Source organism: Brassica napus, unplaced genomic scaffold (assembly GCF_020379485.1).
Source record: "Brassica napus cultivar Da-Ae unplaced genomic scaffold, Da-Ae ScsIHWf_1099;HRSCAF=1564, whole genome shotgun sequence".
Taxonomy (NCBI): Eukaryota; Viridiplantae; Streptophyta; class Magnoliopsida; order Brassicales; family Brassicaceae; genus Brassica; species Brassica napus.
The window spans coordinates 65,001-78,421 of record NW_026014522.1 but is presented as its reverse complement, the minus strand read 5'-3'; the positions used below and the strand labels follow the sequence as shown (position 1 = coordinate 78,421).

General features: G+C 44.1%; 1 non-coding gene across 1 annotated transcript; it reads left to right on the top strand.

Annotated features, from left to right (window-relative positions):
• Positions 1–13,062: 13,062 nt before the first annotated feature.
• LOC125595926 lies at positions 13,063–13,217 on the top strand. Its single transcript, XR_007330720.1, has one exon. It is a non-coding gene; the product is annotated as a 5.8S ribosomal RNA (ribosomal RNA).
• The last annotated feature ends 204 nt before the right edge of the window (positions 13,218–13,421 follow it).

The window sequence follows — 13,421 nt, the reverse complement described above, 5'->3', positions numbered from 1 at the left end:
TAGGAGAAAACCGATTTCAGATTGTGAGGACTAAGCTAAGGATCATCTTGGGGTAAAAAGGATGATGGAGAGTCATCTTGGAGCAAAATGCGAAATGCTAATAAGGATATGGGATCTTCATAGGGTAAAAAGGCTGACGGTAAAAAGGATCGTCATGGGGCAAAAAGGGACGATAAGAATCACACCGTGGATGATATTTTATGGAATGCTGAAGCAGCACTAGTTTTGAAAAATGATTGAAAACTGTCATCTATGCATGACTACTATTATGTTCTGATCAGGTTTTTTTTTTACGCTGCAGGATGTCTTCACCTGTGCATCATGAGCTCGGAGAAAGACGCATGCGCTATGGACCAAAAGGGACAAGGGCGTACGCCCGCAAGCCCTACTGTGACGCATGGGGTGACATGGTACCTGCACTCTTCCCAGACGAAGAGGAAATGGAGTTCGCGGAGCAGCCGAACGCCCCTATCCAGGAGACGACCGTGAGGCGTCGGGTTTTGATGCCCCATTTCCAGCGGGTAGCCGAGTACAGGCGATTGTACCAGGGTCAGGGGACTTTCCAGTTTGCACCTGAAGTTGACATGACACCGCCCACAAGGGGCCGAAGGCGCCAAGGAAGACGGGGCCGACTAGGGAAGGTCCTGGACCGATCAGGATGGAGGACAGTGTACCAATGGGGAAACGTGGACGCCCAAGGAAGATTCCGAGCATTGATGCAGAGAGCCTGAGGAGCATAACCGGTGTATGTCGGTGTGGAACATTGATGCAGGCCAGGCAAGGACCGCGCTCAGTCCGGGAGTACACAGTGGAATTCCTGGAGTCAGCCAAAAGATGCAAGCCCAAGACAGCGGAGGATTGGTGCTGGTGGTATAAGGCAGGTTTCCGCGAGGAGATTCGGGGCAAGCTGATTGGTGTGTTGGAACCATTGGAATTCTCCTTGGTGAACCGGATGGCCGGTCAGGCGATGGAGGCTGAACGGACACTTACTCGTCGGCTCGTCGCCAAGTGGAAGAGGATCCATCGGAGGACTCAGAGTGGGAAGAGGAGCCGGCGTCGTCGACCTGGAGTGGCCGCGCGGCTGGTCCTAAGCCGGAAGGGGAGCAGAAGTCTCCAGTTCGAAGTGGCTAGTGCTGGTACCTGAGTCAGCTAGTAGGAGTAGGAAACAATTTTTTCTTCTTTCATAATGGTTTTAGCTTTTTGTTTCTTGTTATAAGGATATTCGCGGATTTTGGCAATACCTTGGGACCTATTTATTGTTGTAGTCCTACTCCATTTCATTTATTAAATTCATTGTTGCTTTAAAATGATCTTGAGCAAGTAGGACGCCTATGTCGTGCTTCCCTTGATTGTGTTTGGAAACTCACCCTAGTTTTAGGATGTTAAGTTCGAACTGAAGATTTGGAATTCGAGACGAATTCCGAATAAGAGGAGGAAAATTGTAACACCCCAAAACCAGCCCATTTAAATTTTTTAAATGCTAAAGGGTTCTCTACAGCCCAATTAGAAAACCCTAGGGTTTTCCCTTTCTCTTTCCCTTATAAAAGCAAGCCTCCACTTCTTTTCCTCTCATCAGAAATCTAGAAGCGAAGCCCTGAAGAGAATTCCCAGAAACAAGAAGCCCTAGCCGTCGACATCTTTTCTCTCTCCCATACCGCCTTTCTCCTCTTTCTCTCTCTTTTCCGCGCCACCTCATCTCTCTCTCCTCGCCGCGCCTCCTCTCTCTCTCTCCACGCCGCCTCTCTCTCTCCTTGCCGTGAGCAGCCGCGAGTGGTCGTGGTAGCTGTGTGGTGCCGTTGACCTCAGATCTCATCTCTCTTGCCTCTCATCTCAGATCCAGATCCAGATCTAGGCTAAGGTGAGGTGTTCTGTTCCAGATCTTGTTCATGATCTTTTATATTGTTGAATGAGGAATTAGGATGGTTTAGATCCTGATTGATGTTAGGTTGATAGATCATACTGCATAAGAACGCTCATACTGATTAAGGACAGTAAATGGATTGTTTGTGTTGATTGAATGATAAATGATTGATTGGTCGATGATCTACTCTTGTTTGTGGTTGAAAGCTAGGATGCTTAGAAGGAATTAAAAATAGGTTAATAGTAAACGTTAACCGGCTGATTAGATGAATGATAGGACATCCGTGAAATGGTTGTTTACTGAATTGAGTGTGACACCGAGAACGGGTGGCGTCTAAAAAGAAAAGTATGAAAGAGTCTAAAGAATAAGGAAAAGGAAATGATAAGAAAAAGGAAAGAAGAATGAATGATTAGTAAATTACCCGGGAAGGGTGGGATAAATTACCCGGGAAGGGTGGGATAAATTACCCAGGGAGGGTGGAAAGAAAGATAACACGGCGGCCATAGTGTTCAAAAACGGCAGAGATGCGGGGCCATAGCATCGGATAAAAATGGCAGGGTAAGAATATAGGCGCCGGTAAGATTCAGTCACGCCGAGTCTTGGCGGGAAGGGGTCGTAATACACTGCAAAGGCGGTCCGTACCCGAGGAACTGGGTGACGGGCCTACCAGGGCAGGCGACTTCACATGAAGCAGCAAGAAAAGGGGAGTAATGGTCCGCTTGAGCTGTGTAGGTCCTAAAGTCCTAGGATGATGGGGAGTCTTAAATAATAAACCGAATTCTATGAATTGAGTTATGACTGAGTTCATTACCGTGCCTGATTTGTGAAATGAAACATGAGTAACTAGCTAATAGGTTGCATCGAACTGAGTGTAGTGACTAGACGGTTCTCGTTTTGCATTGAGCCGTATAGAGGCTCATGGGGGAGACTGGTCTAGAATCACTTCACTGAGTATTAATACTCACCCCTCTTTTCCATCTCCAATTTTTGCAGAACTATAAGTGGAAATGTCAGCGGTAAGGAAGGAAATGCACCTGAAACTCATGGGACCAGTAACGGGACACACGAAGATGTCGGGAAAGTAGACATGTGTGTCCTCAACCCCGCGCCCAGGAACCCCGGTCGGAAATGGGGAAGGGGCGGGTGTTACAATTTGTATCAGAGCTAGGTTAATGTCCCTTAATACTAACTTAAGGGATCAGCGTTTCCGCCATTGCCTATTTCCCTTATGGTTCTGATAGACCGACATAGCTAATGTTGAAGGAGAAATCGAACAGCTCAGAGTCTCCGGCCAAGATCAGATCAACAAAAAGTCCTCGTACCACGGTGTAGTGGAGTTTCAGAGGTTCAAAAATGGGTAACAAGGAGTTGTAAGGCAAGTATACAGAGGGATTAGTCGCCTAGCACGCAAGAAAAAGGGGGAATGGAAAGTCGGACCTACGAGCTGGAGGGAAATGTCTCGCCAGCGACACCGCCCCACACCGGGCCGGGAAGTCCGGGGGAGGAGAGACGGACGCAAGGCCGAGGCGTGCGCAGCTTCACAGAGGAATTAAACCCTGCAAAGAAATGAACTCATGGCATTCCGATATAACAGTCAAACTCGTTTCCATAGATTAAAAAAAAAAAAAGGGCGCGGGTCCCACAACCATGGCGTGGGCCCGCCGACGAGGAAGAAGCAAACCGGGGCGGCCAAGGGACTGCCGGCAAGACAGTAGGAGAAAACCGATTTCAGATTGTGGGGACTAAGCTATGGATCATCTTGGGGTAAAAAGGATGATGGAGAGTCATCTTGGAGCAAAATGCGAAATGGTAATAAGGATATGGGATCTTCATAGGGTAAAAAGGCTGACGGTAAAAAGGATCGTCATGGGGCAAAAAGGGACGATAAGAATCACACCGTGGATGATATTTTATGGAATGCTGAAGCAGCACTAGTTTTGAGAAATGATTGAAAACTGCCATCTATGCATGACTACTATTATGTTCTGATCAGGTCTTTGTTTTACGCTGCAGGATGTCTTCACCTGTGCATCATGAGCTCGGAGAAAGACGCATGCGCTATGGACCAAAAGGGACAAGGGCGTACGCCCACAAGCCCTACTGTGACGCGTGGGGTGACATGGTACCTGCACTCTTCCCAGACGAAGAGGAAATGGAGTTCGCGGAGCAGCCAAACGCCCCTATCCAGGAGACGACCGTGAGGCGTCGGATTTTGATGCCCCATTTCCAGCGGGCAGCCGAGTACAGGCGATTGTACCAGGGTCAGGGGACTTTCCAGTTTGCACCTGAAGTTGACATGACACCGCCCACAAGGGGCCGAAGGCGCCAAGGAAGACGGGGCCGACTAGGGAAGGTCCTGGACCGATCAGGATGGAGGACAGTGTACCAACGGGGAAACGTGGACGCCCAAGGAAGATTCCGAGCATTGATGCAGAGAGCCTGAGGAGCATAACCGGTGTATGTCGGTGTGGAACATTGATGCTGGCCAGGCAAGGACCGCGCTCAGTCCGGGAGTACACAGAGGAATTCCTGGAGTCAGCCAAAAGATGCAAGCCCAAGACAGCGGAGGATTGGTGCTGGTGGTATAAGGCAGGTCTCCGCGAGGAGATTCGGGGCAAGCTGATTGGTGTGTTGGAACCATTGGAATTCGCCTTGGTTAACCGGATGGCCGGTCAGGCGATGGAGGCTGAACGGACACTTACTCGTCGGCTCATCGCCATCTCGAGCTCTGAGGAAGACGTGGAAGTGGAAGAGGATCCATCGGAGGACTCAGAGTGGGAAGAGGAGCCGGCGTCGTCGACCTGGAGTGGCCGCGCGGCTGGTCCTAAGCCGGAAGGGGAGCAGAAGTCTCCAGTTCGAAGTGGCTAGTGCTGGTACCTGAGTCAGCTAGTAGGAGTAGGAAACAATTTTTTCTTCTTTCATAATGGTTTTAGCTTTTCGTTTCTTGTTATAAGGATATTCGCGGATTTTGGCAATACCTTGGGACCTATTTATTGTTGTAGTCCTACTCCATTTCATTTATTAAATTCATTGTTGCTTTTAAATGATCTTGAGCAAGTAGGACGCCTATGTCGTGCTTCCCTTGATTGTGTTTGGAAACTCACCCTAGTTTTGGGATGTTAAGTTCGAACTGAAGATTTGGAATTCGAGACGAATTCCGAATAAGAGGAGGAGAATTGTAAAACCCCAAAACCAGCCCATTTAAATTTTTTAAATGCTAATGGGTTCTCTACAGCCCAATTAGAAAACCCTAGGGTTTTCCCTTTATCTTTCCCATATAAAAGCAAGCCTCCACTTCTTTTCCTCTCATCAGAAATCTAGAAGCGAAGCCCTGCAGAGAATTCCCGGAAACCAGAAGCCCTAGCCGTCGACCTCTTCTCTCTATCCCATGCCGCCTCTCTCCTCTTTCTCTCTCTTCACCGCGCCACCTCTTCTCTCTCTCTCTCCTCGCCGCGCCTCCTCTCTCCTCTCTCTCTCTCCATGCCGCCTCTCTCTCTCCTCGCCGTGAGCAGCCGCGAGTGGTGGTGGTAGCTATGTGGTGCCGTTGAACTCAGATCTCATCTCTCTTGCCTCTCATCTCAGATCAAGATCCAGATCTAGGCTAAGGTGAGGTGTTCTATTCCTTATCTTGTTCATGATCTTTTATATTGTTGAATGAGGAATTAGGATGGTTTAGATCCTGATTGATGTTAGGTTGATAGATCATACTGCATAAGAACGCTCATACTGATTAAGGAGAGTAAATGGATTGTTTGTGTTGATTGAATGATGAATGATTGATTGGTCGATGATCTACTCTTGGTTGTGGTTGAAAGCTAGGATGCTTATAAGGAATTAAAAATAGGTTAATAGTAAACGTTAACCGGTTGATTAAATGAATGATAGGACATCCGTGAAATGGTTGTTTACTGAATTGAGTGTGACACCGAGAACGGGTGGCGTCTAAAAAGAAAAGTATGAAAGAGTCTAACGAATAAGGAAAAGGAAATGATAAGAAAAAGGTAAGAAGAATGAATGATTAGTAAATTACCCGGGAAGGATGGGATAAATTACCCAGGAAGGGTGGGATAAATTACCCGGGGAGGGTGGAAAGAAAGATAACGCGGCGGCCATAGCGTTCAAAAATGGCGGAGATGCGGGGCCATAGCATCGGATAAAAATGGCAGGGTAAGAATAGAGGCGCCGGTAAGATTGAGTCACGCCGAGTCTTGGCGGTAAGGGGTCGTAATAAACTGCAAAGGCAGTCCGTACCCGAGGAACTGGGTGACGGGCCTACCAGGGCAGGCGACTTCACAGGAAGCAGCAAGAAAAGGGGAGTAATGGTCCGCTTGAGCTGTGTAGGTCCTAAAGTCCTAGGATGATGGGGAGTCTTAAATAATAAACCGAATTCTATGAATTGAGTAATGACTGAGTTCATTACAGTGCCTGATTTGTGAAATGAAACATGAGTAACTAGCTAATAGGTTGCATCAAACTGAGTGTAGTGACTAGACGGTTCTCGTTTCGCATTGAGCCGTATAGAGGCTCATGGGGGAGACTGGTCTAGAATCGCTTCACTGAGTATTAATACTCACCCCTCTTTTCCATCTCCAATTTTTGCAGAACTATAAGTGGAAATGTCACCGGTAAGGAAGGAAATGCACCTGAAACTCATGGGACCAGTAACGGGACACACAGAGATGTCGGGAAAGTAGACATGTGTGTCCTCAACCCCGCGCTCAGGAACCCCGGTCGGAAATGGGGAAGGGGCGGGTGTTACAACTACCACAGTCAAGCTAAATGACTATAGCGAAGCGCTGAGTGGGAGGCAACCCACTATTAGGTATTTTACTTTGGTTTTATTAGCTAGCATTTAATTTCTTTCGTTTTATTTCTTTCAGATTTAGGAGACCCAAGTAGGAGGACCTGAATATCGACCGACGACGAGACGTCGACATCGTTCGACATAGGCAACCACACGACGATCGATGTAAAACTTACCCATCGATCGATATCTAATCCGGTCAGATGTATCTTACCTACTTATTACATTTCGTACATCATAAACTATTCATCATAACTCCGGCTGAGTTACACTGGGACAGTGTAATTTAAGTCTGGGGGGAGATTTACTGATATAATTTATTTTATTCTTATGTAAAAAGGAATTTCAAATAAATTATGCTTAGCTATTGAAAATAGGGACTATAATCTTATATTGATTTAAACATGAATATCTAACAAATCTTTAGCACCATTTTGGATTTACTGATTGCAGATAGCACTAAAGATGCTAAAGCGGATCAACCTATCAACTACACACTTGCCTTGAACCGTATGAAGTAACCAAAGCTGATTTCCAACACTAAACTTGACATAACCGCTTGTCTTGGGGCTTGGTATACATGGGATCGGATTCTTCAGACAGGTCTGAAAGGTAACGCCTGGTTTAGATTATTTATCACATTTTCTCTCTCTAGAGTTCGACCCTATATTAGTTAGTGAGTATATAAAAAAAAAGAAAAAAAAAGATCTATTGTTTAATTAGGATGAGTCTGAACAGGACTTGGTGGCTAAAACCATTAAGGCTTGATTCATAAGGACTCAAATAAAAGAGTTCGAAACGGGACTTGGAGGCGGCAATCTTCAAGGCTCGCTTTCGCAAAGAACTCTTGGATATAGGTCAAAAAGAAGTGAACAGAACTTGGTGGGAACCACCATTAAGCTTTGATTCATGGAAGCCTGTCCAATCTTGGTCACTGATCCTGCAATGGAAGCAGACTTTGACTGAAGAGAGAAACTAGGAACTAACTTTTACCTGCACCTCCAGATACCTGTTTGAAATCCTTGCATCATGTGATCGATACTCCCAAGGTAAAGCATTCACTTTATATTTATGCTAAGAAATGAAATCAGTAGAGGGGATGTCAGATGTGAATTGATGAGTCGTGTTTTGTTAGAAAAGGTTGCTAAGCTAGGATATTGCATAGTGTGGTTTTGTGATTAGGACTTTTTAAATGTGGCTACAAAATTGTTGAGGAAAGATTTCTATGTTTTAAAATCCTAAGTTCCCAAATATTTTCAAACTTCTTTCAGAGAGACTGCCTGTATGTTTTGCTTGAGGACAAGCAAAAGGGTAAGTCGGGGGGAGTTGATATACCTTGGATTTGGCCCATTTTTATCCATGGTATATTAGTATTTTACAATATATATATCTATGTTTTCTACACTTCTAGGTATGTTTTCAGGTTCAGGTGCATTTCGGAGTAAAGCTATGACTTTGGAGCATTTTGGAGCTTAAAGGACATTTCACCCGAGCTGACCACTTAGAGGTTGACGAGAGGAAGAATAATCGATCGATGCGCATCAGTGCTGACGATCGATATCAGGAAATGCCTCGACAGATGAAGATTAATATCAATCGATGTACACAAGTACCATCAATCGATGTCGAGACACCAGACGCGACATTTTGGATTCAGCAGACTTAAAAACCAAGGCCAAGCCAAATTACCAAAATGCCCTGACAAGTTTTTAACCTAGTAGAATATATACTGCAAGTGTTTTGACGGCAGAAGAGAGCTTTTCTAGACCCAGTTTTGTTACAAGTTTCATTTGGGAGAGAAGATCACTTGTGATTAGAACTCCTTGTTTTTATTTCTTTCAATCTATTCTATGAGTTTCCATTTATCTATTGATATGAATTGCTTTGCTATGTCTGAGTAGTTCAACTGTTAGATCCAGGGTTCAGATAGGTTTGTGGGATTAGCCCCAAACTATTGATCTGCCTTGTTGTGATTTTCATGATAGATTTGTATTCATTGCTTGTTTTAGCCTTGCTAACTAGAACTTGATCATAGGATTGCATATTCAAGCACCCTTGTTATCCCATCCTGAAATCTATCTATCATATTAGGATTCCTAGAGAGGGCTAACCGCCAATTTTGAATCTTAGTAGGGCATTTCATACTCGTGCATAGGCCTGGCTAGAACCTGTCGATCGATGTCCTCAACTGACAATCGATCGATGTTGGCAATGGTGTATCGGTCGACGTCTTAATAGACTATCGATCGACACTCTCTTGTGTCTGCATCTAACCGGTGAGACACAAGATCTAGTCTGTTAACCAGTGGTACATGCGACTGCTGATCACTGAGTTAAGCGAATGAACTCTAATATATCATGCATGCAACAGTTAGGCTTCTATAGGTATTATAATCTCCAACACCTGAATAGTGGCCCTGCATCTAATATCATTTCCAACCAAAGTTACATTTATTATTTACTCGCTTTTTACTATTGCTATTTCATTTAAACATTTACAACCCTTAAAATTAATAAACACGAGATTTAATTGTTTCCTAGCTCCTTGTCGATTCGATCCCTAAGTACTACATCTTAACCTCTTTTGATGAGAGTAACACTCCTTAGGGTAATTTGAGTGGTATCAGTCGCAAGGCTGAAACTTAAAGGAATTGACGGAAGGGCACCACCAGGAGTGGAGCTTGCGGCTTAATTTGACTCAACACGGGGAAACTTACCAGGTCCAGACATAGTAAGGATTGACAGACTGAGAGCTCTTTCTTGATTCTATGGGTGCTGGTGCATGGCCGTTCTTAGTTGGTGGAGCGATTTGTCTGGTTAATTCCGTTAACGAACGAGACCTCAGCCTGCTAACTAGCTACGTGGAGGCATCCCTTCACGGCCGGCTTCTTAGAGGGACTATGGCCGTTTAGGCCAAGGAAGTTTGAGGCAATAACATGTCTGTAATGCCCTTAGATGTTTTGGGCCGCACACGTGCTACACTGATGTATTCAACGAGTTCACACCTTGGCCGACAGTGTAATAACCCTCACGAGCAGATATAATTTTGGTCAAGAAAATTCTTTAAGATCAGTTTGAAGATTGATCGATCAGAATTTAAATAAAAATCGACACGGTGAATTAATCTCGACGGGGCTGTCTTTTGGTCGAAAAACCATCTCTTGATGGTTCTGGTCGAGTGTTAATTATTATCGTTGATTTTTATTCATTCTGGGTGAGTTTATTCAGAGCAGGACGAGATTCGAATGATGAAAAATATTTAGTCGAAACAGTCCGGAAAAATATCGACAAAACTCTTAAAATTATTTCTGAACAGTCACATGCTTTGCACCTTCTAGCCTACTTGCTTCCTCAGTAATTAGGTCACATGACCTACACCTACTTGCTTGCCTGCTTGCTCATTAGAAGTCACATGCTGGTCAAGCTACTTGCTTCAGCTGCTTGTAGCTTTCTTCATGGGAAGGAAAAGTTCAGCTGCTTGTGCTGCTTGGTGTGCTGAGGCATGTCACCAGCTGTCTAACCTCATCTTTGTCTTTTGTGGGAGCAAACCCTCATCTGAAGCAACTCCTTATGATATAAAATACCCTCTTCTCTCCTCTGGACGTTCATAACCTGCAAGAAAAACCAGAGAAAAATTCAGAGAGAAAGAGAGAAAGAAGAGAGAAAAATCTGTGAGAAAAGATTCATGAAAAATTCAGAAAAATATTCAGAGAAGAGGAGTGAGCATGGACAACTCTTTCTCACCATCCTGTGACTTTAATCAGTGAGTTTTGGAGTGTTTAAGAGCTGAAGATTTGGTGTCCTGAAGTTGAGAATCACCTATGTTCTTCAGCCTTTGATTTTGATCGGTAAGATGGTTGTGGATCAGTTTCTGTGAGAAGTTTTGTTGGTTTGCCTACACTGGAGATAAATTCTGAATAAATCCAACCATGGATTCTTGTGGTGTTGATCAGGTTAATTCGTGGTTAGCTTGAAGAGAGACAACCAGTCAAGTTTAATTAGTTGAGTAAAACCGGTAAGCTTCAGCTTCTTGATTCAGCCATGTTTTGATGAGAACCAATTGATGTATGTTGGTTAACCTGTCAGGATCAGTTGTCTAAGGTCTTGTTCTCTTCAGTCTTGGTTGGTTTATGATTTAATCAGTCTCATAGAACCAGTAGACGAACTGTTAAGAATTATGGGAATTAAACAGAACTGATTTGATCTTGTTTAGAACTGAATTGAGCTGAGTATGTTCTGATCTGATCTGAGCGGAGCTGTCTATGGTCTGAAATTGTCTTGAACTGATGTCGTCTGAGTATAACCAAGTTAAGCTGTTGGGAACTGATTAGAACCTGAGTTAGCTGAGCATGAACTAAGCTGATATGAACCGAGTTAAATTGTTAAAGCTTCAACCGAGCTGAACATGGTATCAATCTGTCTTGAACCGAACTGATATGAGAGAACTGAACTGAAATGTTATGAACTGAGTTGAGTTTCTTCTTGAACCAGACTACTGAACCTTATGTTCCAACTGTTATGTTTTGAATTCAGATGGCCAAGGAGAGTATTCGGATCAGCCGGATCCTTGTGATGGTTCTGAACCGAGAGTGATCCAAAAGTGAAGTGTGATTAGCTTGAGCTCGAGTCTAGTCTTCCTTAACCAATCTCATGGATTTAAAGGTGAGTCTAGATAGATGATGAATGAATTATGAATGAGTATGCATGATTGCATATTGAATATGGTTGATTAATTAAGAATTAATCATGAATTAATTAAGGAATAATCATTGATTAATTAAGGATTAATCATGGATTAATTAAGGAGTAATTATGGTTTGATTGATTAAGTATTATTCCTTAATCTATATTTATATATGAAGTATTTATCTAGTTTAAATACTTAAGAATAAGCAAGAATAATTCTTTGAGGTTATCCCGAGCCTTAGTACTTGTTCTCAAGTACTAATCTATAAGTATTCTATTAATAAGTGTGAATCATGTGAAGTCTTATTGTATACTCACTCTCCCGAAAGTCCCGCATTGCCGTGAATTGGTCCTGCGATATGGATCAAGGTCATGAAGACACGATGATGGGGTCGCACCCTGGAGGCCGTGTAACTGCATGCAGCGTTGGATGTTCTATCTTGGAATATCTGATGGAGATGATGGTTATATTTATTCCCCGTTAAGCTCGGTTAGCCTTGGTGGTTTTCCGGGTTTAGCATATATATATATTAAGAGTATGAGTGATTGGCGGGTATCGTGGAGGTGATGTTTAAGATAGATTCACATGGATGGATTTAGATGCCTTATATTAATTATGGAATATAATTCCACTCCATTCAAATGGTGTCGTTTGCTCGGGATACTATTGATATGTGTTTGGGTGTGGGATTAGACTCACTGAGTAAACTTGTTACTCATGACTATTTTGATATGCAGGTAACCAGTAGGTGGGAGACCTTTACTCTAGGACGGGAAGGAACGGCATTAGCCAGCGGTAGTCTTATTATCCTTGCAAAGTCATTTTGATATATCTTATGAATAAGATTTGTAGACCGAAAACCTCGAGGTTAATTTATAACAAATTTTGTAAGATGATTTTGAATGATATATAAATAATGTTTTTTTTTTAAAAGTACGGGTTCCATATGATATTAGTCCTTGTCCGGACGAACTAACTATCAGGTATTGCTTTCTCGGGTTGAAAAGCCTAGAGTGGTATCCGATAGGAGCGTTGGTGTTCTTTGATTGTTGGTCTAAGGCGATCGGAAGTATTCTGAGAAGCTCAGATCGACCATCGAGGAACATCGACCGTGTCATTTCCGGTCATCTATGATCGGGGGTGTCACAGACTGGCCCGGGTAATCTTTGAAATTTCATCGTGATGGGGATAGATCATTGCAATTGTTGGTCTTCAACGAGGAATTCCTAGTAAGCGCGAGTCATCAGCTCGCGTTGACTATGTCCCTGCCCTTTGTACACACCGCCCGTCGCTCCTACCGATTGAATGATCAGGTGAAGTGTTCGGATCGCGGCAACGTGGGTGGTTTCCCATCTGCGACATCACGAGAAGTCCACTAAACCTTATCATTTAGAGGAAGGAGAAGTCGTAACAAGGTTTCTCTAGATGAACATGCGGAAGGATCATTGTTGTACCGGGGAAATAGAACGGCCTAAGAACGGTGAAACATCACTCTCTGTAGGCCGGTTTCTTACTGTGCCTGCCGATTCCGTGGTTATGCATTCATCCATGCCCAAGACTTCAGTTTTGGTTGGATCTTACGCATAGCTTCCGGATATCACCAAACCCCGGCACGAAAAGTGTCAAGGAAAATGCAACTAAATAGCCTGCTTTCGCCAACCCGGAGATGGTGTTTGTTTGGAAGCACTGCTGCAATGTAAAGTCTAAAACGACTCCCGGCAATGGATATCTCGACTCTCGCATCGATGAAGAACGTAGCGAAATGTGATACATGGTGTGAATTGCAGAATCCCGTGAACCATCGAGTCTTTGAACGCAAGTTGCGCCCAAGCCTTCAGGCCGAGGGCACGTCTGCCTGGGTGTCACAAATCTTCGTCCCCCATCCTCTCGAGGATATGAGACTGAAGCTGATCTCCCGTGTGTTACCACATGCGGTTTGCCAAAATCCGAGCTAGGGACGCCACGAGCATCTTGAAATGTGGTCTTGAATTCATTTCTCATCATATAGTCAGACGTTCCGGTCCAAAAGCTCTTGATGACCCAAAGTCCTCAACACAACCCCAGGTCAG